The sequence below is a fragment of the Oryctolagus cuniculus genome, chromosome 5 (genome assembly GCF_964237555.1).
Source record: "Oryctolagus cuniculus chromosome 5, mOryCun1.1, whole genome shotgun sequence".
In the NCBI taxonomy this organism is placed as follows: domain Eukaryota; kingdom Metazoa; phylum Chordata; class Mammalia; order Lagomorpha; family Leporidae; genus Oryctolagus; species Oryctolagus cuniculus.
Window position 1 is genome coordinate 162,187,936 of NC_091436.1, and position 26,160 is coordinate 162,214,095.

Below are 26,160 nucleotides of genomic sequence, written 5' to 3' on the forward strand. Positions count from 1 at the left end.
TAGCATACATATCTTGCACATGTTTTCAGATTTGTACCCAGATATTGGGGGTACTGTTCTAATATTTACTTTTTGAAATTTGAATTTTCAATTGCTCATTGCTGTATAAAGAAATATAGTTGATTTTCCTATATTGATTAGGATTTTATTTTCAATTACAAATTTCCCCCTGGATATTATAAACAGTGGCCCTCAAATATTCAAAATCACTCATAGACTTATATCTATCCAAATATGCAGATTCCCTGGCCTCCTCCCCAATAGGTTCTTGTTTCATAGTTCTGGATTAAGATTAGAAATTTATATTTAAAAAGATCCCCTTGGTCATTCTGTCTTCAGGGAGGTTTAGGAATCACTGTTAAGCATTTGTGAACATAAAGTGTTTAATAGAGAAAGCAAATATGACAAGTAATGTAATTCATTTAGAAGCTCATTAAAAGTTCATCGATAGCCATGCTTAGCACAATTAGGAAAATACTGCTAACTATTAGAAAGGACCGTGTAGGGTTACTTTGAGGAGAGGGCAATAAGAGGATCGCTGATTGAGAAAAAGTAATGAAATTTGGGTGAACTCTAGAGTGCTCTGCCGAGATGAAGGATGGCAATGAAGGGACTGGTGAGGGGCCAGCGTCATGGTGTAGTGGGTGAAGCCACCGCCTGCAGTGCTGGCATCCCGCACAGGCACCAGCTTGTGTCCCAGACGCTCCACTTCTGGTCCAGCTCCCTGCTAATGGCCTGAGAAAAGCAGCAGCAGATGGCGCAGGTGGTTGGGCCCCTGCTATCCTGGTGAGAGACCTGGAAGAAGCTCTTGGCTCCTGGCTTCCGCCTGGCCCAGTGCGAGCCATTGTGATTATCTGGAGAGTGAACCAGTGGATGGAAGTTTTATGTGTGTGCGTGAGAGAGACTCGCTCTCTGTAACTCTGCCTTTCAAATAAATAAAACTTTAAAAAAAAGGTGGGAGGGAGGACTGTTGAGTTAAAGTCGTGTTTAAGATGGGTAAGTTTGGTGGGCAGGGGCATTGTGGTATCTCTTAGAGGAATCCTACAGCGGGAATGGAAAACTGACCTTCCAGGATCTGGAAGGACAAAGAAAGCCATGAGGACCCCAGGCGGTTGCTCACGTTCCTTCTGCCCACAGGCCGGCTTCTCGCCTCTCTTCTCATTTTTTTCTGCAGACTGTCTTTCTCGGCTCACTCTCAATACAGACTGTCCCTGAAGGGCCTACCTTCTAAGTCTCCAAGGCCCCAGAAGTCACACAGATGCCCAACCAACCAAGAAGCTCTTAGGTCAGATTAAGAGATCACCTAGCTTGCACTAACTGACAGCTCCTTAATGCTATTGACTGATGGGGGCTATGGACTTCTGAGGAGGGGGGGGACCCTTAGAGAAAGAGATTATGCAAGACTTGCAGGTTGATTAACAGCTGCCGCATATGGAATCCCCTCCCTGAAGTACACACGATGGCCGTATCATGACATACATGACATGGTATGTTTCTACCATGTAATTCTGTGACAACATCATCCAAATTCATTTTTGAATTGTTTAATCCACTAAGAAACAGCATTTGCTGTTAACTCTAAAGCTAGTAAAGAAAATATCCCATGGACCCACAGAGCTTAAATTTAGACTCTCCTTTTTTAAATGAGCATTAAAGGGAATGATATTGACGGAATTAAAATGAAACTACTTCTAAATAAACTAGCCAGCTGCATCACGGCACAGCGGGAATGAGGCCCCTAACTTGGGTTTCATTCTGTTTTTCTTCTTCGCTACTCCTCAGATGACAGCGGTTTCCAGACTGTACCTCTGAGTTTACCAAAGTTGAGCACAAGGCTTGGCCTTACAGAGGTGCCTGCACTGAGGAGTGGAAGGAAGGGTGAGTAACATGGCAGTTGCTCTAGAACCACGGGAACCAGCATCCATGAGGGCTCATCAGGCAGCACATGGGAAACACACACGGAAAAGCTGTGCGAGGGTTTCCAAAACATTGTGCACGGAAACAAACTGATCTGTGAATAACATCCTTCCACGGTGTTTTGAAGTCCACTCGCACGTTCTCTAGAAATAAATCTCCGAGTTATAGAAACTGACTGCTCAGTGCGGAATAGGGCACCACAGTGTTCTCTACTTCACTTTATAGGAGACGAAACTGAGGGCTCTGGGAGCCGTGCAAACAGTCTCAGGTCGTTCTCTAAGTTATTGAGCACTGTATGTAGGCTTCCGACTCCCAGCTGAACTTTCTTCTGTAAAACTCTGTTTTCTCGCCTGAAAGCTCTGGACAAGAGAGAAATCATGAAAGTGAGCTCTTGAAACAACCCGGTTTTTTCTCCTGGAAGAAGCAGGGCTGAGCAGAGTTTCCTCAGCTCTTACCTTGCGGCTGACGGCCACATCAATGAGGCTGTAGTCCTTTCCTTGATTAAGCCTGTCTTTGCCATCTAATAGGACTTGTGTCCTTATAAGAGGAGGAAAGGTGTTTCCAGAGACCACAGAGTGTGTTCTTGTGAACAAAAAGAAGAGATGATCAGCTGGAAGTAAATGATGGGTGCTGGGTCTTAGTCCACCCGAACGAGGATGGACTGGGTCCGAAGAATGGTAAGCGCGCCGCTCGCCCGTTCCCCAGCCTCCTGACCCCGGAGACAGTCATACGCAGCGGGGAGTCAAGTCAAGCAAGCAAGAACTCCGTTTATTGGCACATGGCAAAGCCTTTTAAAGCACAAGACCACATGATTACTGGGGCAGGGCTTAAGGACCAACCAATTACTTAAAAGGTCATTTTACAGGGCGACTTTTTATAGGACCAGCCATATGTGTGTACACTCATCATCAGTTGTTACCTCCCCTGATGCTGCGTGGCCAATCAGCTTTGGTGGTAAATGACTTTGGACACCACCCACCTTACTTCCTTTGGGCACCATCTTTGAATTGCCATGTGTGCCTAATTTCCCTTCAGCCACCATCTTTGAATTGCCTCCTGTGCCTAATTTTCCCACAATGGGAACTAGAAGCCTTTCTCCTCACCACCCCACTCTAAGATGAAAGGAGAGTGCAAATAAAGTCACCAGAACCCACATAGAAACATAAAGTGAAAAATACTGTTTGAGAGGGAGCGGGAAAGGGGAGGGTTGCAGGTGGGAGGGAAGTTATGGGGGGGGGGAAGCCATTGTAATCCATAAGATGTACTTTGGAAATTTATATTCATTAAATAAAAGTTAAAAAAAATTAATTAGGTGAAAAGAAAAAAAAAGTCACCAGAACCATCTCCTCCTCCCGCCATGCGCACACAGAGGAAGCCAACTGAGACTCAGTGAGAAGGTGGCCCAGAAACCAACCCTAGCACCTGGATCTTGGACTTGCGTCTTCAAGAATTCAAGAGAAAATGGATGTGTGTTGGTTAAGCCTCCAAGAATGTGATCTGCCATTGCAGGAGCCCGGAAAACGGATCTAACGAGCAAGACTGTGTAGCGTGTTGTGAGATACAAAAGTGTTTTCTGAACTATGCGTGGCACCTCGAATGAAAGAGATAGCAAGCACACCTGCAGAACTTAGTGCAATGTATATGTGCATATATATATATATTATTTTTTGACAGGCAGAGTGGACAGTGAGCGAGAGAGACAGAGAGAAAGGTCTTCCTTTTGCTGCTGGTTCACCCTCCAGTGGCCGGCGCGCTGCGGCCGGCACACTGCGCTGATCCGAAGGCAGGAGCCAGGTGCTTCTCCTGGTCTCCCATGGGGTGCAGGGCCCAAGCACTTGGACCATCCTCCACTGCCTTCCCGGGCCACAGCAGAGAGCTGGCCTGGAAGAGGGGCAACCGGGACAGAATCCGGCGCCCCGACCAGGACTAGAACCCGGTGTGCTGGCGCCGCAAGGTGGAGGATTAGCCTAGTGAGCCGCGGCGCTGGCCTGCAATGTATATTTTTAAATTTATTTATTTTCATTTTATTTGAAAGACAGAGATAGACAGACATCTTCCATCCACTGACTCACTCCCCAAATGTCCACAACAGCTGAGGCTGGGTCAGGCAGGAGCTCAGTCTGAATCTTCCATGTGGGTGGCAGGACCCAAGCCATCAAACCATCACCTGCTGCCTCTCAGGTGCATATTAGCAGGAAGCTGGAATCCGAGAAGAGCCAGGACTCACAGCCGCAGTCTGATACGGGATGTGGGTATTCCAAGCAGCCTCTTAGCCACAGTGCCAAACACGTATGCCAGTAAATATTTTTCTTTTCTTTTTTTTTTAAAGATTTTTATTTATATATTTGAGAGATAGAGTTACAGACAGTGAGAGGAAGAGACAGAAAGGTCTTCCCTCCGCTGGTTCACTCTCCAAATGGCCGCAACGGCCAGAACTGCGCCGATCCAAAGCCAGGAGCCAGGAGCTTCCTCCAGGTCTCCCATGTGGGTGCAGGGGCCCAAGGACTTGGGCCATCCTCTTCTGCTTTCCCAGGCCACAGCAGAGAGCTGGATCAAAAGTGGAGCAGCGGAGACTCGAACCGGCACCCATATGGGATGCCGGCACTGCAGGCAGAGGATTAACCTAATCTGCCACAGAGCTGGCCCCAATATTTTTCAAAGTTCGTTTTCACTCCCCTGTGTCAGCCTCTTTAAATATTGCTGGGGTATAATACATAAAAGTGGCTCCTTCTATCATAAAACGTTTTTGGCAGATTTCTTAAAACAATCTTGAACAATTTGCAAATATTTATGTATCGCATTTATTTCAGATGCACCATTTGCTAACATTTCCCCATTTGGTCACCTTTCATATTATTTTTTTCTAACACTTCTTTGGCGATTTCAAGTATTGTGAATCTTTGTCTATTTTTCTTAATTTCAAAAGTACTGTGTTCTTATAAAGTCCTATTCTTCCATTATATAAACTTTACATTATAAATACTCAATGGCAGATTACTTTTAATCTTATCTGATTTTTAGGATTTCCTAAAAATGAATTTTTTTCTGTTAAAGAAAGTTTATTGTCTCATCTTAACCGAAGATTTACATATTTTTTTATTTGAAAGGCAGAGTTACAGAGACAGAAGGAGAGAGAGAGATCTTCCATCCACTATTTCACTCCCCAAATGGCCGCAATGGCTGAGGCTGAGCCAGGCCAAAGCCAAGAGCCAGGAAATTTATCTGGGTCTCCCATGTGGGTGTAGGGGCCCAAGAAGTTGGGCCATCTTCCACTGCTTTTCCCAGGTGCATTACCAGGGAGCCAAATTGGAAGTGGTACAGCCAGGAATTGAACCGGTACCCATACAGGATGCTGGCAGCTTAATCCACTGTGCCACAATACCAGCTCCTATTGTCTCATATTTCATCATATGCAAACCTCACTTCTAAGATATTAGAAAATTGTGACTGGTAACAGTTAACTTACATACCCTGGAATATATAAAATCTCTAAATAACAGATTGTTCCATTTTACCAATACATTCCAGAGTAATATGGAGAGTTAAATATTATTTGCATTGTCCACCTCTGGGTGATTTGTGTGGGAAAGCTTTCGGGTCATTTACAGGCTGGTAAACTGAATGCCAAGACTGTGTGAACTTACTCCACCCCTGCTCTTTTGTGCATTTCCATTGTCCATTATTATTGTTACTCAAATACTCTTAATTGATTGGAACCCAGGAAGGAAGATGGTGCCCATGGACTTTTCACAGTTCTAATATATTGCCTGGGTAAAGTGACTCCCAAGCTTATTGAACTTATTAATAGAGATTTAAGAATAAATAGGTGAGGGTGGTGACGACGCTATGGTATAGCAAGTTAAGTCATCACTCGTAGCACTGGCATCCCATATGGGCACCAATTTGAGTCCAGGCGGCTCCACTTGCTCCAGCTCCCTGATGGTGCACCTGAGAAAGCAGAGGAGGATGGTCCAAGTCCTGGGCTCCTGCATCCATGTGGGAGACTGGGATAAAGCTCCTGGCTCCTGGCTTCAGTCTGGCCCAGCCCTGGCTGTTGGGACCATTTGGGGAGTCAATCAGCAAATGCAGGACTTCTCTCTCTGTCTGTCCCTCTCTGTAACTCCACCTTAGAGATAAATAAATAAATCCTAAAATAAAAAGAATAAATACGGGGAAACACACCAGTTATGATGCTCAGGTTCACTTGAGCACATTTTATTTAGTACAAGAATTTAAATGAACCAGAAATTAGAACAAGACTGATTATTTGAGAAAGATGGGCATTACTTGAGATTATTAAAGACATCTCATTCATTTTCTGCTTGTCATCATTATTGATGTTTCTTAATTGGAGAGCATGACTTTAAGCACCCCCATTCACACAGCCTGGTCGGATTATTTTGACAACATATTATTATGCACATGATACGCAGGTCAAATGGGTCTCACAAAACTGAATGCCAGGATAAGGACCTGACCCTGCTGACTACATTACCTTTCACGTGAATCGCAAACTCCTTGTGGAAATGGAAGCTTCCCTTCCCTTTCCTTTTTTTTCACGTTTTACCTTTATGGGAGGCTGTGCTCTAGCCAGAGCTGCTCTCATTTTGTTGTTCAGCTAACACGGTGGGATTTGGTTCCTGCCGCTTCCACAGTGAAGTCAGGATTCTTTAGTATGGTCTCAGCCTCTCTGCCCAGCCAGGTCTGCCTCGCTGCTGCCTGGTGCATAAGCCTTGCTCCAGCCACACTGAGCCATTTGAAGAGCTTCCTTCTTGTCTCTTCCTGCTTAGCCTCTCACCAAGTGATTCTATCTGCCTGGAATGTTCCTCCCCTTCTCTTACCTCTGGCTAATTCTTCTTGGCTCATAATTCCTCTTGCCTTGAGATTCCTCTAAGCGTGAACAACTCTAGAAAACTTGTCTTTGTCTCACTGTTTCTCCTCTGCCACCCCTTTTGGCCCCCTCTGAGGTCAGTTATCTCATGGTTAATTCTAACATGGCATTTATCCCACTGTGTACGACAGTCTACTACCTAGTCTTCTCTATAACAGGGACCATATCTTTTGTCTTTTTGGCTCCATCACCTAGAACAGTGAGTGAAACAGTGAATATTTATTGAACTCATACACAACGTTGCACCCTTGCTTATGTTCTTCGCCATTATCCAAAATCCCTTTCCCTACCCATCTCTCTTGATTACCAGGGGATCAGTCCAACTCCATCCCTCTCTGAGTCCCTTTCTCTTCTGTCTTTTGTATCTCTAGCTATTTATTTTGTGAAAGTGTAACATACCTAACTCAAACTAGGAGACCTTCTAAGTGGAACTGCACCTTTAAACTTTTGTACAACCTCATGCTTGGCATAAAGTTTTTAGCACTCATTGATTTGCCAGATAAGGGAATAAAACACTTTGAAAATAGGGTACAGGATTGACTCCTTCAAAATAATAATCATCTGTACAAGGCTATGGTACTATTTTTAAATAAAATAGTTTCCTTTATTTAATGGAAGTGCAAACGCCATCATCATTGTCATCATCATCCTCACTGTCATTATTATTTTTATTATTTGCCAAATAAGACACATCTATCCTGAAGCCAAGAAAAGCAATAAGACTAGTGACATGCATTGAGTGCATTTATTAGTCAGAACACTGGTCTATTACATGCCCATGTCTTTAATATGCATGAAACAATATTCCTGATGCAACAGATGATTAAAGAAATATATTAAAGCATTCACTCTGAATGAAAATACATGGACAAGGTGATTCCCAAGGCTCAGAGCAACTACAGGGACGAATAGAAGCTGAAGTAGGTCATTTCTCCCCAGAGAAATTCTGTGAAGATTGCTTTCAATTTGGAGTTTCAAATCTAAGAAGTTGCAGCAGAGAGAGGTGAAAAATAAGGGCTTCTTCCTATGCAGGCCATGGTTTTATTTTATTTTTTTCTTAGAATTAGGGAGGTGGGTTAAAAGGGAGCCCTTTCTTTTCTCTCCTACGAAGACCACTCATTGATAACACTGTCACAGGAAGGCTCCTTTGTCAAAGTGCCAGGAGTCTCCATTTACCACGCTAGGTCGCTCATTAAAAGCTAGGGCTCTTCGCTAAGCCACTTCACCTTTAAAAAAATTGGCAAACAGAAATTGCATACATTTCATATGTATAATGTGTTTTTGAAATATGTATACTTTGTGGAATGGCTAAATTGAGATAATTAACATATGCATTACCTCACACATGAATACTTTTTCTTTGTTGTAAGAACACTGAACATCTACTCTCTAAACAATTTTCAAGAATGCAGTCCACTGTTAAGTGTAGTCATCGTCATCTTGACCTTTCTGAACCTTAGTGTTTTCAACTTTCAAATGGGAACAGTAATATCTCTGCTTACCCCCCATTATTGTGGGTGGAGTGGGACTGGGAGAACAAATACAATGGGAAGTTAGAAATGTTCAAAGGCAAAGCAATGAGATTAATTTGTCCTCACAGTTTGGACTACCCCAAACTCAATTTTCATAACTTACCTGTACTACTTTATAAGAATAGCACCAGGGCCAGCACTGTAGCTTAGCATGTAACGTTAGCATCCCAGATGGGCACCAGTTCGTGTCCTGGCTGCTCCAGTCCCAAGCCAGCTACCCACTTACGTTCCTGAGGAGCAGCAGAGGTTGCCTCAAGGGCTTGGGCTCCTGCACCCATATGGAAGACCTTGACGAAGCTCCTGGCTTTGGCCCTGGCCACTGAAGGTATTTGGGGAGTAAATCAGCAGATGGAAGATGACTCTGTCTCTCCCTCTCTCTAACTCTGCCTTTTAAATAAATAAAAAGATCTTTTCTTTAAAAATATAAAAGAAAGAATAGCACCAGTTTGTGCTTAATTCAGGCTGCATGCAAGATCCGTTCTGCTTATCCAGAGACCAAACAATTAATCTTAGGTTTGCTAACATCTTCGGGAATTTAAAGTCTTAGATTGTATTCTTTCATCCAGTCAGCAAATATGTATCAGTTACCTGATATACACAGCCAATTGAGTGGGTTTGAAATAGCATTTTCCCAGTCTCCAGAATCACGTTCCATATTTGAAGACATACTGCATGCACAGGTGTCCAGTTAATTAAAAATCCACCTGCTGTGGTTGTGCTGAGCAGGTGGTGGTAGGGCGGGGGGCGGGGGGCGCAGAGTGCAAATCAGGAGGCTGGAGGACAGAACATTTTGAGCTGAAACTAGGAAAGACAATATATTGGTCTACTGGGGCTGCCTTAACAAAGCGCCATGGACTGGCAGGCTTAAACAGCAGTCCAAGTCCAAGTCCAAGATCAAGCTTCAAGTCAAGTGTCAGCAGAGAGGATTCTCTCTGATGCCTCTCCTTGGCTGTAGATGGCCTTATCTCCTTGTGTCTTTACATGGTCTTGCTCTGTGTTATGTCTGTCCTAGTCACCTCTTCTCATAAGGCCGCTAGTAGTAGCACTGGCTCAGGGCCCACTCTAATACCCTCACTACCCTTAATTGTATCTTCAGGGACCCTATCTCCAAATAGAGTGACATTCTGCGATGCTAGGGAGTAGGACTTCAGCATGTTTTGAAAGAACGCAGTTCCACCCCAAACAGAGAGGTGTACTTTGAACACTTAGAGGGAGCGGATGGAAGATATTCCAGGCAGGGGAAGGGCATAAAGGCAGGAGGGTGCGTGAGTGTGTTCAGACACTGAGAAAACCTACATAACAAAGCTCAAATTAGTGTTATGCTTCACAGGTACCAGAAGTTACTATTTTATTTACTCCTCAATAAAATCTTGCAGGAAAGACATAAAAATGCTGAGATTTGACTGGATTCCCTCTCACCACAAGTTTGTTCTACAGAACTAGTATATGTACTGATCATTTGGGCATCTTGCTCAAACGCAGAGACTTGTACAGTTGGTTTGGAGGTGGGCCTGAGAATCAGCATTTTTATTAAGCTCTTTAAATGGCATTGCTGCTGCTGGTCTGTGACCCAACTCCGAATAGCAAGGGTACAAAGGACAGGTAGATCAGAGCAGTGGAAGACTGTGGTTGAGAACAAGACTACAAGATCAGACTTGGGGCTGTGGTATTGTCATGGATCATAGGTCAGATTAAGTATCCTCTTGCAAACATCATGCAGTAGTGAAATTTTTCCACTTTACATTTTAAAAGTTAATGAATTTGGTGCGACTGTCTCCATTAAAGTTTCTCTCCCATTAAATCCTTAACTAAAATAAAAATACAAGCAGTCATAAATTTCCAAGAAAAAGACAATTCGGAAACAAATAAGTGTGATTAGTTTCATAATATGTTTTCATGAGAGGTGCATTCATGTTTGTGATTTCTGTATTAAATGCAATGGAAACCTTTCCTTCTAAAATATTATTATAAGGAGTTTAATGAAATTACATTGGAAATTTATCAGAAGCACCCAGATTTGCAGGTAAATAAGCTGAAAATTACCTTGTACAAAGAAGAGAACCACTGAGGTTTCTGGCCCATGGTGTAATTTGATGGAAGTAGTACTTGTGGGGGCTGCAATGGGGGCTTATGCAGGATGCATGCGAAGAAGAGGTGTTGAAAGCACTCAGCATGCGATTAGAAAGTTCTGAGCAAGAGTGATAATAAAAAGAAAGGATGGAGGCTGAATGGTCCAGTTTCCAGGCCTGCATTCAGTCTGAGTTCATGTTCAGGCCTTGCATTTCAGAGGCATGAATGAAGTACCACCTGGCCACACTTATCAAGAGATTTCAATTAAGAAACTGACGCCGGGGAAAATTGCTTCCAAAGATGTTAAGGAACATTAACAACGCATGGTTAGAATTAACCTGGGAAATGAATATATTAGAAATATCCTTATAAGTAATTGTAAAACTGCTTTCTAGTTATCCTCAGACGAGGGCACAGAAAAAGGGATGTGAAAGGAGTCAAGACGGATCCAGGATCAATTAAATTTGGAAACCGTTAGATACTATAGACCCTCCTGAGAGATTTGCAATGCCTGTTCATTTATTAAAAGTTCTGAGAATCATGGTATTAACACACAAATACACTAAAACCCTGTCTAGCTCTAACACAGCATTTCCTTACCTGACCACAGTCTGGCCAGCTCCACACTGTAAGCCAGGGGTTTGTGGTAGAGGACACTGACCAACATAGCATTGGGATATGCCCTTCTAAGAGTTCTAGTCTGCTTGTGCCATAAACAACAAAAATGGAGAAGAGATGGCTTGGCTGGGGAACAAGGTGACAACTGATCCAGCTTTTGACAAGATTGAGCTTCTGAACCTAGAAATGAAAATTTGGAGACCACCTACCTAGAGGCAACAATCAAGGAATGGGATAGGGACATCTTAGTGCAAAGCTTTGAGTCCTACCAGTGCTTGGGGAGTTCAGCCGAAAATGAAGAAATAGAAGGATGCAAGGAAAACCAGGTATTTTTGGTTGGTCAGAAAAATATTTAAGAGATAGATATGAAAACCTGTAAGATTTGATGATTTCGTATGTGTGTGTGTGTGTGAGAGAGAGAGAGAGAGAGAGAGAGAGAAACAGAGGTGAACCAGATTTAAAGACAACTAAGAAATGAAGAAGAGGAAGAAGCAAAAAGCAAGGACTATTTTTCTTTTTCTTTTATTTCTTGACTATTTTTTCAAGAAGTAGACAAATAGCAATGGTAGCTTGAAGGAGAAGCTAAGTTTAAATACAGAGTTTTCAACTGTGGAGATGCCAGAGTTGACTAGAAGTATGAAGGGAAATTGGAACACTGTTAATGGGAAGAAGGAATTTGAAGAAGCGAGAGAGATGAGACAAAGGATGGAGAAAGTGGGGACAAGCTCAACACCAATGGTGGTGAGTGGACGTTGGACAGCACTATCCTCTGAGATAGGAGGGAGTGATGAACAGTAAGGCAATATTTAAAAAGCTGGGGGCAGAAGGGATTGGAGTTCAGAATAGCCACACAGTCTTAAAGAAATGGCAGTGGGGAAATTGGTGAGAAGGAAGAGGTGAGAATGCAGCACGGAGCTCAACGTAATTGGAAGGGCAGAAGAGTTGGCAGAGCTCTTAGGAAACTGGGATCTTGATGATGTTATCCACTCAGGATGCAAGCCTGCTGTCAATCATATATGAAATACCCTTCTCCCTGGGGAGGAGAAGGGAGGGACTTAACTGATTTTCAAAGATTCTTAAAAATAATGCCTTTACGCCTTTCTCTGAAGGGAGGAAGGAACCTCCACTGTGATACGGCCTTGACTAAACAAGTTCAGAGCTGGTGAACTCAAGGGGCTTCCATAGCCTAGACAGCTCATAGCAAGAGTCTCAGGGGATTGCTGACATCATAAATAAGAGTACCAATTGTTAAATCAACAACGGGAGTCACTGGGTACATGCTCCCCACGTAGGATCTCTGTCCTTAATGTGTTCTACTATGAAACTTAAAAACAACACTACTAGTCGAACAATACCCTATACCTTGTGTGGTTGTGTGAGTGCAGCATGTTGAAATCCTTGCTTAGTATATACTAAGTTGATCTTCAGTATATGAAGGTAATTGAAAATGAAACTCGATGAAGGGCGGGATGGGAGAGGGAGTGGGAGAGAGGAGGGCCACGGGCGGGAGGGAGGTTGGGGGGGACCACAACAATACAAAAGTTGCACTTTGTAAATTCACATTTATTAAATAAAAAATTAACAACTATATAACAAACAAAAAAAGAGAAAAAAAGAACTTAATACTTTACCCTTTTAGTATTTTTTATGTTCTACTTAAAACTATTGGTTGAACTCTGTAATTAATACACAATTACTCTTAGGTGTTTAATTAATGCTATAACGAGTACTCAAATAGTATTTTACACTTTGTGTTTCTGTGTGGGTGCAAACTTGAAATCTTTACTTAATATATGCTAAATTGATCTTCTGTATATAAAGATAATTGAAAATTAATCTTGATGTGAATGGAAGGGGAGAGGGAGTGGGAGAGGGGAGTGTTGTGGGTGGGAGGGAAGTTATTGGGGGGGGGGGCTATTGTAATCCATAAGCTGTACTTTGGAAATTTATGTTCATTAATAAAATAAAATATAAATATAAAAAAAATGCCTTTAAGGTGAGTAAACTAATCACTCGCCAGGTCAGAACAGAGCAGGGAATGCTGGAATACCTGTCACTTCGGAAGCCGTCCTCCTCTTCCTCCTGTAAACCCAGCTGTAAACCAGGATGTAACCACAAGTTACTTATTTGTCCGTCTGAAAACACCATTCAGAAGGCCCTGACAATAGCACTTTAGGGGGACCCAACTCAGAGATACACAAAGCACTTGTTTTAAAATCCCATCAGCACTTAATTTGTGTTTTATTTTGGTGTGGGGGGACCAGAAGTGTTTCCACTTGAACATACCTTGGCTTGGGTCTTGATACCTGGGGGTGCACTATGTGACAGGTACCAGGCTGGGCTCAGAAGCTACAAGGATGGCAACACATAGTGTCCACCCTGGGGAAGTTCATAATGCAGCCAAATTTTGAGAGTGTTCCTTTTCTTAGGTCCTTGGTGATTTTCCCCAGAATTGGGCACATTAAGATAAAAGCCATCAGCAGCATGGAGTATGCAAAACGGCGTTTGTGAATGACTTGGTGGCAAAGCTAGATGTCAAAACACCTTGACCACCTAAACTATATTTTTTGAACACGTATCCCATTAAATATCAAGTAAAATGTATTGGCACAGCAACTCACCATAGCTGTTTTTAAAAATACACTATTTGCAGGGCCAGCACTGTGGCGCAGCAGGTTAACGCCCTGGCCTGAAGCACCAGCATCCCATTTGGGCACCCACTCAAGACCCAGCTGCTCCACTTCCAATCCAGCTCTCTGCTGTGGTCTGGGAAAGCAGTAGAAGATGGCCCAAGTCCTTGGGCCCCTGTGCCCATGTGGGAGACCTGGAAGAAGCTCCTGGCTCCTGGCTTTGGATCAGCCCAGTCCTGGCCATTGCGGCCAACTGGGGAGTGAACCATCGGATGGAAGACCTCCCTCTCTCTCTCTCTTTCTCTCCCTCCCTCCCTCTCCTCTCACTGTGTAACTCTTTCAAATAAATAAATAAATTTTTAAAAGTACACTATTTGCATAAATGATCATCTTCCCTATGCCAAGCCACTTCACTGTAAGTTATTTCTGCATGAGCTTCCTCATTGCACAGTAGAGAAGTTAAACTGAAAATAGCCCTAAGAGTTAATTATGAATGCAGACTGGCTATATGGTACCTTCTGATTTCAAAATAATATGTATCTAAGCCAGCTAATTACCCATTTAAAATAATGGAAATCTGCCCAAATATGGCCTCTTCCTCAAAATATCTAACAAATAAGGGAGCCACAAATAAATGTTTAAATATGAATAAAAAAGGAATGAAAACCTAATATTAGTCTATCATGATGAGTAATATTCAGTTTAAGACTCACTTTTTTGTCTCAGTGAGAAAACAAATGTATTACCCTTTAAAAAATGAAACAGCAGTTTAGATGTGCTGTAGGTTGGAGGGGCACACCCTTTGTTCTTGGTACCCCCACAGTGTGTTGTCTTCCCAGACACCCCCCAACACACCACCCCAAAGAAGAACAGTCTTCATAAATTAAATGCTAGTGAGAAGACAAAAATGCTTTTAATTCAAAAGAGTACTTCACAAATTTCAAAGGAAAATGGAAGTAAAAGCTAACACACATTTTTCGTGAACATTTTGAAGCTTCCTCCTATTCCTAAGTTGGGTCCCTCTGGGGTACTCTTGTCAGTGATTTCTCTTTCTTTTTTTTTTTAAAGATGTATATATTTTCTTGAAAGGCAGAGTAACAGAGAGAGAGGAAAGGAGAGGCAGAGAGAGACAGATCTCCCAGCTGCTGGTTCACTCCCCAAATGGCCACTAGAGCTGGGGCGGGGCCAGGTGGAAGCCAGGAGCCAGGAATTCTACCCAGGTCTCCCATGTGGATGCCGGGCCCAAGGACTTGGGCCATCTTTCTCTGCTTTCCCAAGTGCATTAGCAGAGAGCTGGGTGGGAAGTGGAGTAGCCAGGACTCAATGGCACCCATGGTGTTGCAGGTGGCAACTTACCCTGCTGTGCCACACAGCAGCTCCACATTTTCAGAGTGTGCTCTCTGATAGAGAAACATGTGACTTGTGTTTATCATCAAACTCATACCTGGGTTAAAAATAATCATGATGATGATAATAATCAACAGTAAGACTGACGACCTCAGCAATGACAACAGTTCCACTATCTCTTCTTGCTCTGTTCTAAGAGGCAGTTCCTTGATGTGTTTTTGCTGGGAAAAAAGATCTATCACCTATCTGGGGGCAGCTGCCTTGTCAGTTTTACACACACACACAAACACACACAGAAACAAATGAGCTCCCCACACTTCATTCATGTCAGAACTCAACAGCTTGAGTAGCACAAATATTCTGCAGTCACTCATGAAAAGAAATTTTTAATAATAAATATCTAACAATTAATGGGCTGGTAGCTGCGATTGTCTTCAGGGCATAATATCCAATTTCCTTGCAATGTTTCATATCCTTACTTTTCACGCTGCAACAGTCTATCATTAAAGCCAAATGCAGGTTTCTATCACTTTTATTTATTTTTCAAATCAACTTATAAATCAGTGCCAGGCCTTGTTACAGATGAGTTCCAATAAATTATCAGCTGTGGACAAATTCTGAATGTTAAACACCACCTCTCCCTTCCTCCCACCGGGGTCTCTGGGTGTCCCTTCCTCTCCATTGTTTTCCCTCTCTCCGGCTCTCGGAGGCAAGGCTTGTCCCAGCCCTCTAGGCCTCCATCCCTCACTGTGCTTGGGTACAAGGGCCCTTAGTACTTAATTATGTGCTATTTAAATAATGCAAAGAGACATTTATTTCCAGAGAAAAATATCAATCCAGGAGACAAGCATCGTTTTATAGTCCTTGGGAAATTTACCTTTCTGAATTCCAAAAGTGAAAGCACTCTCGTCAGAAGCTTTTTTGCATCCCCGTAACAGTACCCTAAGAACGAAGGCCTGAGACCCATTTTTCTCAAACAGCAGTCTGGTAGGCAAGCTACCTGCCTTTTCCAAACCTTCCCTCACCTCTAAGAAGTCCCGTTGCAAACCATGTCAGGGACCTAAGTCTCCCTAGAAGGGCCTGTGGCCAGTGTCTGCATTCCTGTTCCCACTGACACGTGGTCAGCAGAACCTATAGGAGTCCTGCGACTTCCTTCTTGTAAGACCAACTACAGCTGTGCATTAGGGCGAGCGGGAGAGATGATACTAAACAGGTAGACCCCAGCGTTGCGAACAGACAACAGGGATGTCCTTGAAGACAGGTACAGCTACAACTGAACCTTGTAAACCTATGATGGCTTTAGATGGTGCCTGTAAGTTCTGGAAAAAAATGTATTCAGAGAAAAATTAAAATCAAACCCACTTGAGAAACCAGTATACAACAGTTTGAAAACTTGTGAACAAAATAAGAGAATAATCGAGTTTAAGAGGTCTGGTAAGTGCAACAGAAGTTCCTAGAAGGCAGATATCAGGGTGAGAAAATTATGGAAGAAATGTGACTTGTTAGACCTCTAGTAAGGCTTAGAAGTAGGAGTGGGGCATAACAACCACAAATCAGGATGTAACTATGTGACAAAGCATTATCCAAAATTCTTTCACAGCCATAGCCCTGTGAGGTAAGTAGTAGTGTCACCATCATCTTCATTATCCTTGATAGCTAAAATGTTTGAATATCGAAAGTGTCAAAAGTTCTTGAGCTAGTCCTTGAACCCAGGGCTGTCAGTCCCCAGGAGAGCACAGCTTGTCCACTGGGCTGCAGTGTAAGTAGCATGCACAGCATAGACTTTGCTGGCAGACAGTCATGACCTTGTATCTCAGCTCCACCACGGCTGCCGCGCTTGGGGCAAGTTGCTGAACTCCTCTAAGTCCCCTGGGAATAATTTCTCTTAACCCCATTTTTACAGGATTCCCCAGAGCACCTGATAGGATGCGGGTGATGATAATTACCTCTTTTCAGGTTTATTTGAGGGTTCAGTAGTGTCTGTTTCTAATCCCTAGCACCTGGCCTGGCACTCTGGCATCTCAGTGCTCAATAACTACTTCTAGACCTGCAACAAGTGGAGAGTTTTTCATTAGAGTGGATGGTGGCGGAGGTGGGAGGCGTATTTTGGGCTGAGTGTGCATTGGGAATTAAGATATTAGAGATAACACCTCTTTGTGCAGAGAGAGCATGGATACCTGCCCCGCTGTCCACCATGGGCCACCAGTTCTCTGCAATATGTACAGAAACCCATGAAGCCTTTGCCATGCAGCCTTCTACCATGATACCATGGGTTGCCAGTGCACCAACTGGCAAGCTTGCCTAGCTGGGAGTCTGCACCCGCACACCTGGTGGGGTTATGAGCCACCACACAGCTTGAGTCCAGGACAATGCTGGCCATGTTCAGGTGCCATTGCACCTTCCATTTTTTTTTTCAGCAATCTGCATTCATCTACTTTTCTGAAAATATGGCTTTTCCATACGTTTTTTCTTTTGGTGGTGAAGTGAGTAAGTTTTCATCTTGCTTTAGGCTTGCCAAACCAACCTGGAAAACTGACACCTGACTAACTTGATGTCTTGGTAACAAGGGCTGTGAAACAGTAAACAGACAACAGGCCACTCACTTAAAAATACTTTTACTGTCGAAAATATTCTTTATAGGGGCCTGCGCTGTGGTGTAATGAGTGAAGCTGCCACCTGTGATGCTGGCATCCCATATGGGCGCTGGTTCGTGTCATGGCTGCTCCACTTCTGATCCAGTTCCCTGCTAATGCTGGGAAAGCAGCTGAAGATGGCCCAAATGCTTGGGACCCTGCACCCACATGGGAGACCTGAAAGAAGCTCCTGGCTCCTGGCTTCAGATCAGCCCGGCTCCAGCCATTGTGGCCATCTGGGGAGTAAACCAGTGGATGCAAGATATGTCTGTCTCCCTCTCTCTGTGTCACTCTGCCTTTCAAATAAAAATAAATTAATATTTTTTATATTTGAAAGGCAAAGTGACGGGGGGGTAGGGAGGGAGACAGAGAGAGAGAGTAGCTGGGACTTGAACCAGTGCTCCAGTATGCGAAGCAAGCATCTCAAGTGACAGCTTCATCCACTGCACCAACTCGGGCCCCAAACAGATCTGAAATGACAATGGTAATTGATGCATACCAAACATAGAAAAGTTACAGAAATATGGAAAGCATGTGCATACAAAATACCTTGAAGTTCTTCTAGTCTAAGGTACAGTAATGTCTTCATATGCCTGAACTGGACTTGTCATAATCTGACTCTCAAAAGTCAGATACTGCCCACTGTCCAGAAAACCAATAAAAAATATATATCACGTGGGATTAGCCACCCATAGATGAAGGGGGAGAAAGTACTTCAACAGCTTAGGTAACCTATGTTATATATTGGAAGTAGAGATTATAGACTCTTTTTTTTAAGATTTATTTTTATTTATTTGAAAGATGGAGTTAGAGAGAGAGGTAGAGACAGAGAGGTCTTCCATCTGCTGGTTCACTCCCCAGATGGCCGCAACGGCCGGAGCTGCACCAATCCGAAGCCAGGAGCCAGGAGTCTCTTCCAGGTCTCCCACACAGGTGCAAGGGCCCAAGGACATGGGCCATCTTCCACTGCTTTCCCAGGCCATAGCAGAGAGCTGGATTGAAGAGGAGCAGCTGGGACTAGAACCAGCGTCCCTGTGGGATGCCGGCACTTCAGGCCAGGGCTTTAACCAGCTGCCCCACAACACCGACCCCAAGATTACAGACTCTTAACAATTAAGATCAGTCTACAATTTTAGAATTTGCTAGGTACCTAGGGCTGTTCTAGACAGATTTTGTTTTTATAATGAAAGCTTCTGACTTCAATTTTATGTCTACAGACAGAAAACAAACACAGCAACATACAAGGATTTCATCACACACCTCAACAGGGACAACAGACTTCCCAGGGATTTCCCCCTCCCCCTAAAAAGCAATTTAATGTACCACTGGAGGTTGCCTATTAATTGCACTAACATAAAGTAGCCTGTGAAGGTTGGAAAGTGAAAACACAGTTGTGTGAGTCTATGTAAATAAATACATATATAAGTAAATAGGCGTGTACCATGTTTCACCCACAAAGTAAGCAACATTAGAGCATCCTTTTTCAAATTAGGAGACTGTTTCTCAAACTATAAAGGCAACATGGGGGAGGGAAATCATAGCAATTTAATTAATAAAAGAGGTTAGACACTTAAACCCATATGTGCACCCCTGGAGGCACTGTGTCAATAATAGGCGCGTGTGGGCATATTTTAGAAATTTATGCAATCATTTGTGGATCTTGTAGCCAATAATTGTTATGAACCACATTGACACTTCTCTTGCCATACCTGAGTAATGGGTTTTCATTTGCTAAATGTTCTTTCGGCTTTTGAGGATCCTCAGGGTGGCCAGGAGTGGAAGAGCCCGGGGTTTCTTTCCCGGAGTTATCAGGACTGCGTGAGGAGATCCAACCCACATCCAACCAAAGAGCAAAATGTGGGAAACATGAATCCTGCAGAGGCTGGAACTTCTGCCTCCATCTTTTCATTAAGGGGAGTCCTGGAAGACAGTGTCAGAGAAATGGAAAATTCTGTCCATGCAGTGAGCCCTGCACTCCTGACAAGCAGCTCCCAGCTTTGCAACACTCTCAAAAGGTTGTGTCTTGAGGTACTGGGAGATTTCTTTAAGTGTTTGGGAGGGCCTTCTGAAAATGCTTGGAAATCTGTAGCTTTGCATACATAGGGAAAGTCTCAATTTATAAATGCATTATAAATGTAAGGTGAACATTTATTTATCATTTGCACATATTTTAATCTAAGAACAATAACACAAAATGGTGGTTAGGGCATCCACTTGAGCTATATAGACTGAAACATAAAATAAATATGTTGACCATCACCAATGCTGGTAAGTAAAGAAAAACAGAAAAATATTTAAATCAATAAGCATTCTTTAAGTTAGTTTAGAGACTTACAATTGAGGATCTTGTCATGACCTGAACCTGCTGTATATCAGGGTATAATTATAATTAATTATATAATTATAGTGTTTCCTCTGTTAACACACATTTTTATATTTTTCACAAATACTTCATCTTCTCCTCTCCTCTCCTCTCAGTCACCTCCTGTCTTCGAACTCTGAATTCCACATCCATCATGCAGCATCCATCCATCTCCCCATTTATCTGTGTATCCCATCCACCCATCTCTACATCAAAGCATCCATCCAGCTATTCATCTATTTGTCTTCCCATCCCATCCTTCCATCCATAGTCCATCTGTCCATCCCCTCATCTATCCATCCTCTGCTCACCCACGTGTCTATCCTTTCCTGATCTCAGTTGGTTCCTGCTATGGTATGGACCAAATAATTAGACTTTTCAGAGTGTCTTCATCAGCACTTCCAAAATCCCTCATGAGGTGCCCACCTGCTGGGCTCTACACAATAAAGTCCTCAAAATTATTTGTTGAATGACTTCTCACTTTGCCACTCTCTGTTGGTGAGAAAGTATTAAAATTGCCTTGGTCGAATCAAGTAAAACACTTTGAAGCCTCACATCACAGAACCCTTGCTCCAAAATCCTTCATTCCAGCCTAATTGAGTTGATGCAGCCTTTTCAATATTCGTAATTATAAAAATAAAAAATAACATGTTTATATTCAACCTCATTTGTATTTTTGAATTAGCTATCTAGATTCCATGCCAGGTCAACCAATTATTTAATCAGAAATAGCTTGAGGTTGGGACCAAGACAGCAGTATACGAAAAGCACTCCGAGGGAGTCTCTCACGGTACGGAAGCCTGAATCCCATTTCCATAGCCTTCACTCTGAGTAGTGAGGGGAGCAAAATAGGTTCCTGCTATTGAGATGAGTAAATATATCTGGATTCTTCAGATTCCCTCTTTACTGAAATGTCTTTCTGAAGAAGGGATAACTTAACATTTTTTCTATAAATGCCAAGAGAGTAATATTTTAGACCTTCAAGGCAAGAGATAATGTCAGCTATTTTCACTGCTAAATAATTTATATTGAAAAATGTAAAAAACACTTCATAGCTTGAGTAACATGCAGATGACATTACCCAGTGTTCATAAGCCCCTATTGTAGAGTCACTGAGGATCTCCTAGTTGACAGCCGTTGTGAATATTTTATACACTTTGACCTTTTTACAACCCTTGATCCTGTTGATCATCTTTTTCTTCTTAGGGCTTAACTTTCTTACCGTTAAACTGGCTTGGTGATGCCACTTCTGTCCTATTCCTTCTCTCTTCCACTCATCCGCTCCTGTGTTGTACATGCACACGCATGTGTGTACATGTGTGTGTCCCAAGTTAGAGGACTAAGTTACTTCCGTGACCCTGCTATCAATCCTGATGATATACTTTTTAAAAACTGAATTGAGATACTTTTTAAAAACTGAATTGCAGCTCCCTACTGTTGCCTGACAATGCTGACCCCAACAGCTTCTCAGATAAACTGCTCTCCTCCAGCTGTGTCACTCCTGCAAACAGGAAGAACATCACCTCCTCCCTCTGTAGTATGAACTGCAACTTAGGGCTGTCTGATGCAGCTTACTGCTCTGCCTAATTAAATCCCAAGGCCGTGTTTTACAAACATAATTGGTGAGAACAGCAGTGACATGTCATGGTTCCATAGTAGCCCTTGCTGCAAGAGTTTATATTCTTAACAAGTTCCGTTCAATGAACAAAACTTATTTTCCTAATGTTGAAAACTGACATAAGCTGTGTGCTGAGAATAGTTGTCAGTTGCTCAACTGTGGGGAGCAAACCGGACTAGACTGAGTTACTGGAATTAAGACTTATTCTATGCATCTGCTCTCCCACAATATGGCGCTGGGAGAGAAGTAAACAGCTTCCTCACAGCTGCCTCCAGTTCAACCAATAAACTGTAGGACTTGCTCCTGATTGGAGAGCAGCGTACTCGGCGTGTGGGCAGCCGAGTTAGGATTGGCGGAGGAGGACTATAAAGGAGGAGAGAGACGGCATGCACCAGGAACATCTAAGGGGAACATCTAGCTGAAGGAACACCTGTGCAGCCCCCGAGAAAGCCGGCCGGCGGTGTGCCGCTCCCCTGCGGAAGTGGGGAATGTGGCCAGGGGGAACTGCCCTTCCACGGAGGTGGAAGGGATAGTAGCCAACCCGGGAAGAACCAGCAGCAAACCCGGGGAGGGCCGAGCAGACGAAAGAACAGCGCAGGGTCCTGTGTCGTTCCTCCACGAAGAGGGGGAGCGACACTCAACATATTCAAATCTCTATACAAATATCACCTCTGCTTTGAACTGTTAGTCACAGGGACAGCTGTGCAAGGAAACTCTTCCAGTTAGGAACTGAGCCTAGGAAAAGGACTCTTACCTGACTTTGAAACTACTGAGCATTCTAATGAAGTTGACTTGATTTACATTTTAACAATACCACATAAATGTACTACATGGCACTTTTCCAATACCCACTCCCACATCCTTCATTCTGACACCTCCCAACGTGAGGAAAAGCAGAAGGAATAAACCAGCAACTCTGTGATAAGCTACATAAGGCAGGGAACCTGGAATTCATTTTCTTTTCCTTGTGACTCCAGTTCTGTGATGCACCTTTCCCATTTTCATGGGACTAAGTCTTTTTTAAAAGATGTATTTATTTTATTTGGAAGGCAGAGTTTTAGAGAGAAAGGGAGAGACCGAGAGAGAGAGAGAGAGAGAGAGAGAGAGATCTCCCATCTGCTGGTTCATTCCCCAAATGGCCTCAGTAGCGGAACTGGCAAGACCAAAGCCAGGAGCCAGGAGATTCTTGTGGGTCTCCCATATGGGTACAGGGGCCCAAGCATTTGGGTCATCTGCCACTGCTTTCCCAGGTGCATTAGCAGGGAGCTGGACTGGAAGTGAAGCAACTGGAAATCGAACCAGCACCCATATATGGTATGTCAGCACTGCAGGCAGTGGCTTAACCCACTATGCCACAGTGCAGGCCCCCACGGCAATGGGTCTTCAGTTCTGAATGATGAACCAGATGACAAATAATTGCCACTTGATGCCTACATCTCTGATACATTCTGGGAGCAAAGAGGATATCATACTTAATGTCTCAGCAACAGTCAGTTTTGATTTAATGCGTATATGTTACGTGATTGTTGCCTTGCTGTAATGAAGTAACTTGATCAAGACTTCTTGATCCTTGCCTCCCTTCCTGATTTAAAAAAAAAAAAATGAACACTGAATTTTACTTCCAAATGGCTATCCCTAGATCACTTTAAATATGGCCCCTGAGAGGATTTGATCAAAAATCGTGTCTCTGTAGAAGCAGAACTCTGGACCGTGATGGTATTAGGGTTAAAATGTGCTGAGAAAGGCATCCCTTTGTTTCCTTTCTATTCTCTCTCCAGCCCTGGAAGAAGAGTGGGCATTACTCATAACACCTTGGGATATGTCCATCAGGACATTCCTAAGATTTAAAACATGAAAAGCCAAGTTCAACATCCTTCTGCATACCGCCAGCAGGAGTCTGCCTACGGGGGTCAGGAGTACTCCACTGACCACTGACCACTGCATAATGACTTTGGGCTCTTCCTTCAGTGCAGCCTTCTCCTTCCCAGAGCTGGGCCTCTGACGGCTGTGTACTGACTGTCTGCTGTTGATGGGCTCAGAGACCAGCATCAAAAGGGACCAGGGGTAGGAGATGACAATTCTTCATGCAGGGCCTCAGCCCCATCTACGGTATCATCAGTACGTGGTTGTTCACATTGTGCTTTTGGTTTCTCCAGCACCGAGGAAGTGACTGGCATGTGAGGTCTCACTCAGGTGTTTGACAGCCCCATCATTCTTCTATTCTTCATGTGGAGAAAAAAGAGATTTTCTTTCAATTATATTTCTTATGAAAAAAGAGCTCAACATAAAATATGCCCGACAATACTTATGACCAAATGAACATTGGGATCAAGGCAAACCTGCATATTTTTAAGGAAGCTTTTATGTATGTATTAAAGGAGAGTGACAGAGAGAGAGAGGGAGAGAACTATCACTCCCCAAATGGCTGCAACAGCGAGGTCTGGACCAGGCTGAAGCCAGGAGCCAGGGTCTCCATCCAGGTCTCTTTTGTGGGTGGCAGAGACCCAAGCACTTGGGCCATCTTCCTCTGCTTCCCCAGGCACATCAGCAGGAAGCTAGACTGGAAGTAGAGCAGCTGACAGTCAAAATGGCATTAGGACATGGGATGCTGGCATCACAAGGGATGCAAAGCTGCATGTTTTGCAGTCCAACACAGAAATGTAATTCTCAGCAAGTCACATCTTTTGAAAAAAATTCAAATTTCAATGTCCAGCTTATTCATTCTTTAACAAATTTTTAATGATTATAACATGTGTGCCATACATGTATCCATACATGTATAACATGTGTTGCTTTTATTGAGGATACAAGAATAAACAAAACAGACAAAATTCCTGCCCTCATGGAGCCAGCACTCAGTTGGGGAGGATTCAGAAACCAACCAAAGTGTAAATTGTGTAGTATATACATGACAGAAGCTCTGTGGGAAGAAAGGGCAGGTAAGTGAAATAAAGAACTTGAAATTCATATTTAAGCCAACATTTGAAGAAGAGGCTGAAGCCATCAGAATATCGGAGGAGCAGTGATCCAGGAAAGAGGAACAGCAGACACAGTGGCCCTGAGGTTTGGAGCAGGCTGTACCCGGAGTGGTACGAAGGCCAACGTGGCAAGAGCAGGGACAGAAGACAAAGCAGGAGGAGAGGAAGTCAGGGAGGAGGAGGGGATGTCAGCCTTCAATGTGTGTGTTTGAAGCAGAGGAGCGGCCTGAGCTGACATTTTAACAAGATCACTCTGATTTCTGTGCTGAAAACAGATTGTAACCAGGCAAGCATAGAGTCAGGGAAACCAGTTGAGCAGAAATTGCAAAAACCTCAATGAGATACAAAGACAACTGATTTTTGGGCACTAACAATGAAGGTGGTTAACTAAAGGTGTGTCGCTCCCCTTCTTCGTGGAGGAACGACACAGGACCCTGCGCTGTTCTTTTGTCTGCTCGGCCCTCCCCGGGTTTGCTGCTGGTTCTTCCCAGGTTGGCTACTATCCCTTCCACCTTCGTGGAAGGGCGGTTCCCCCTGCCACTTTCCCCACTTCCGCGGGGGAGTGGGACACCGCCGGCCGGCTCTCTCGGGGGCTGCACAGGTGTTCCTTCAGATAGATGTTCCTGGTGCATGTTGTCTCTCTCCTCCTTTATAGTCCTCTTCCACCAATCCCAACTCTGCTACCCACACGCCGAGTACGCTGCTCTCCTCCAATCAGGAGCAGGTCCTGCTGTTTATTGGTTGAACTGGAGGCAGCTGCGTAGAAGCTGTTTCCTCCTCTCCCAGCGCCATATTGTGGGAGAGCAGATGCATAGAATAAGTCTTAATTCCAGTAACAGTATAGTCCGAGTTGCTCCCCACAGATCCCCCTTTCTTTTTATTTTTGGCGTTGATACGCGCCTGTCTTTGGTGCCCCGCGGCGCACACTCTGCTCTGCTTGCTGGAGTTGCCCACAGGTGCTTACAAGCCCTACCAATCAGGCAAACCAAATCCAGGTCCTCTCTTCACCATGTTGTGAGGAGGTTTTTAGGCGCTGATGCGTGCCTGTGTTCGGTGCCCTGAAGCGCATGCTCTGCTCTGCTAGAACTGCCTGCAGGTGCTTACAAGCCCTACCAATCAGGCAAACCAAATCCAAGCCTTCTCATTGCCGTATTGTGGGGAGACTTATTGATGTTGATTCGTGCCTATCTTCGGTGACCTGCAGCTCATACTCTGGTCAAGCTGCCTGCTGGTGCTTATCACCTACTCAGGCAGACTGAATCCAAGCTCTCTCATTGCTGTGGTGTGGGGAGGCCTTATTTTTCTCTATTTCTCTATCTCCGGGCATTCCTATTTCTCCTATTTTACTTCTATCTGCCAGCATTCCTATTTCTCTCATTTTACTTCTAAACTTCTGTTTCTCTTATCCCCGCGGCTTCCCATCGCCCGCCCCGAGGCTGCTTCTCGGCGCCTCCCCCGCAGCGGCTTCCCGGCTCTGCGAGGCTTCCCGGCGCCCGCACCATGGCCTTCGCGCCAGCCCCACGTTCCCTATCTATTCGCGCCCCGCGTGCTCTCTCTGCGCGTG

At 43.9% G+C, this 26,160-nt stretch overlaps 1 protein-coding gene across 3 annotated transcripts in view; it reads left to right on the forward strand.

The window, feature by feature from the left end:
- SLC35B3 (solute carrier family 35 member B3) overlaps window positions 1–14,329 on the forward strand; it is a 62,876-nt gene extending 48,547 nt beyond the window's left edge. The window contains exons 12-13 of one of the 3 annotated variants that reach the window (XR_011388815.1): window positions 1,783–1,878; window positions 3,287–14,329. The gene's annotated coding sequence lies outside the window, so the exon portion shown is untranslated. Of the gene's footprint in view, window positions 1–1,782 lie in introns of all 3 variants that reach the window. The other 2 variants (XR_011388816.1, XR_011388814.1) reach the window with 2 other exon arrangements.
- The last annotated feature ends 11,831 nt before the right edge of the window (window positions 14,330–26,160 follow it).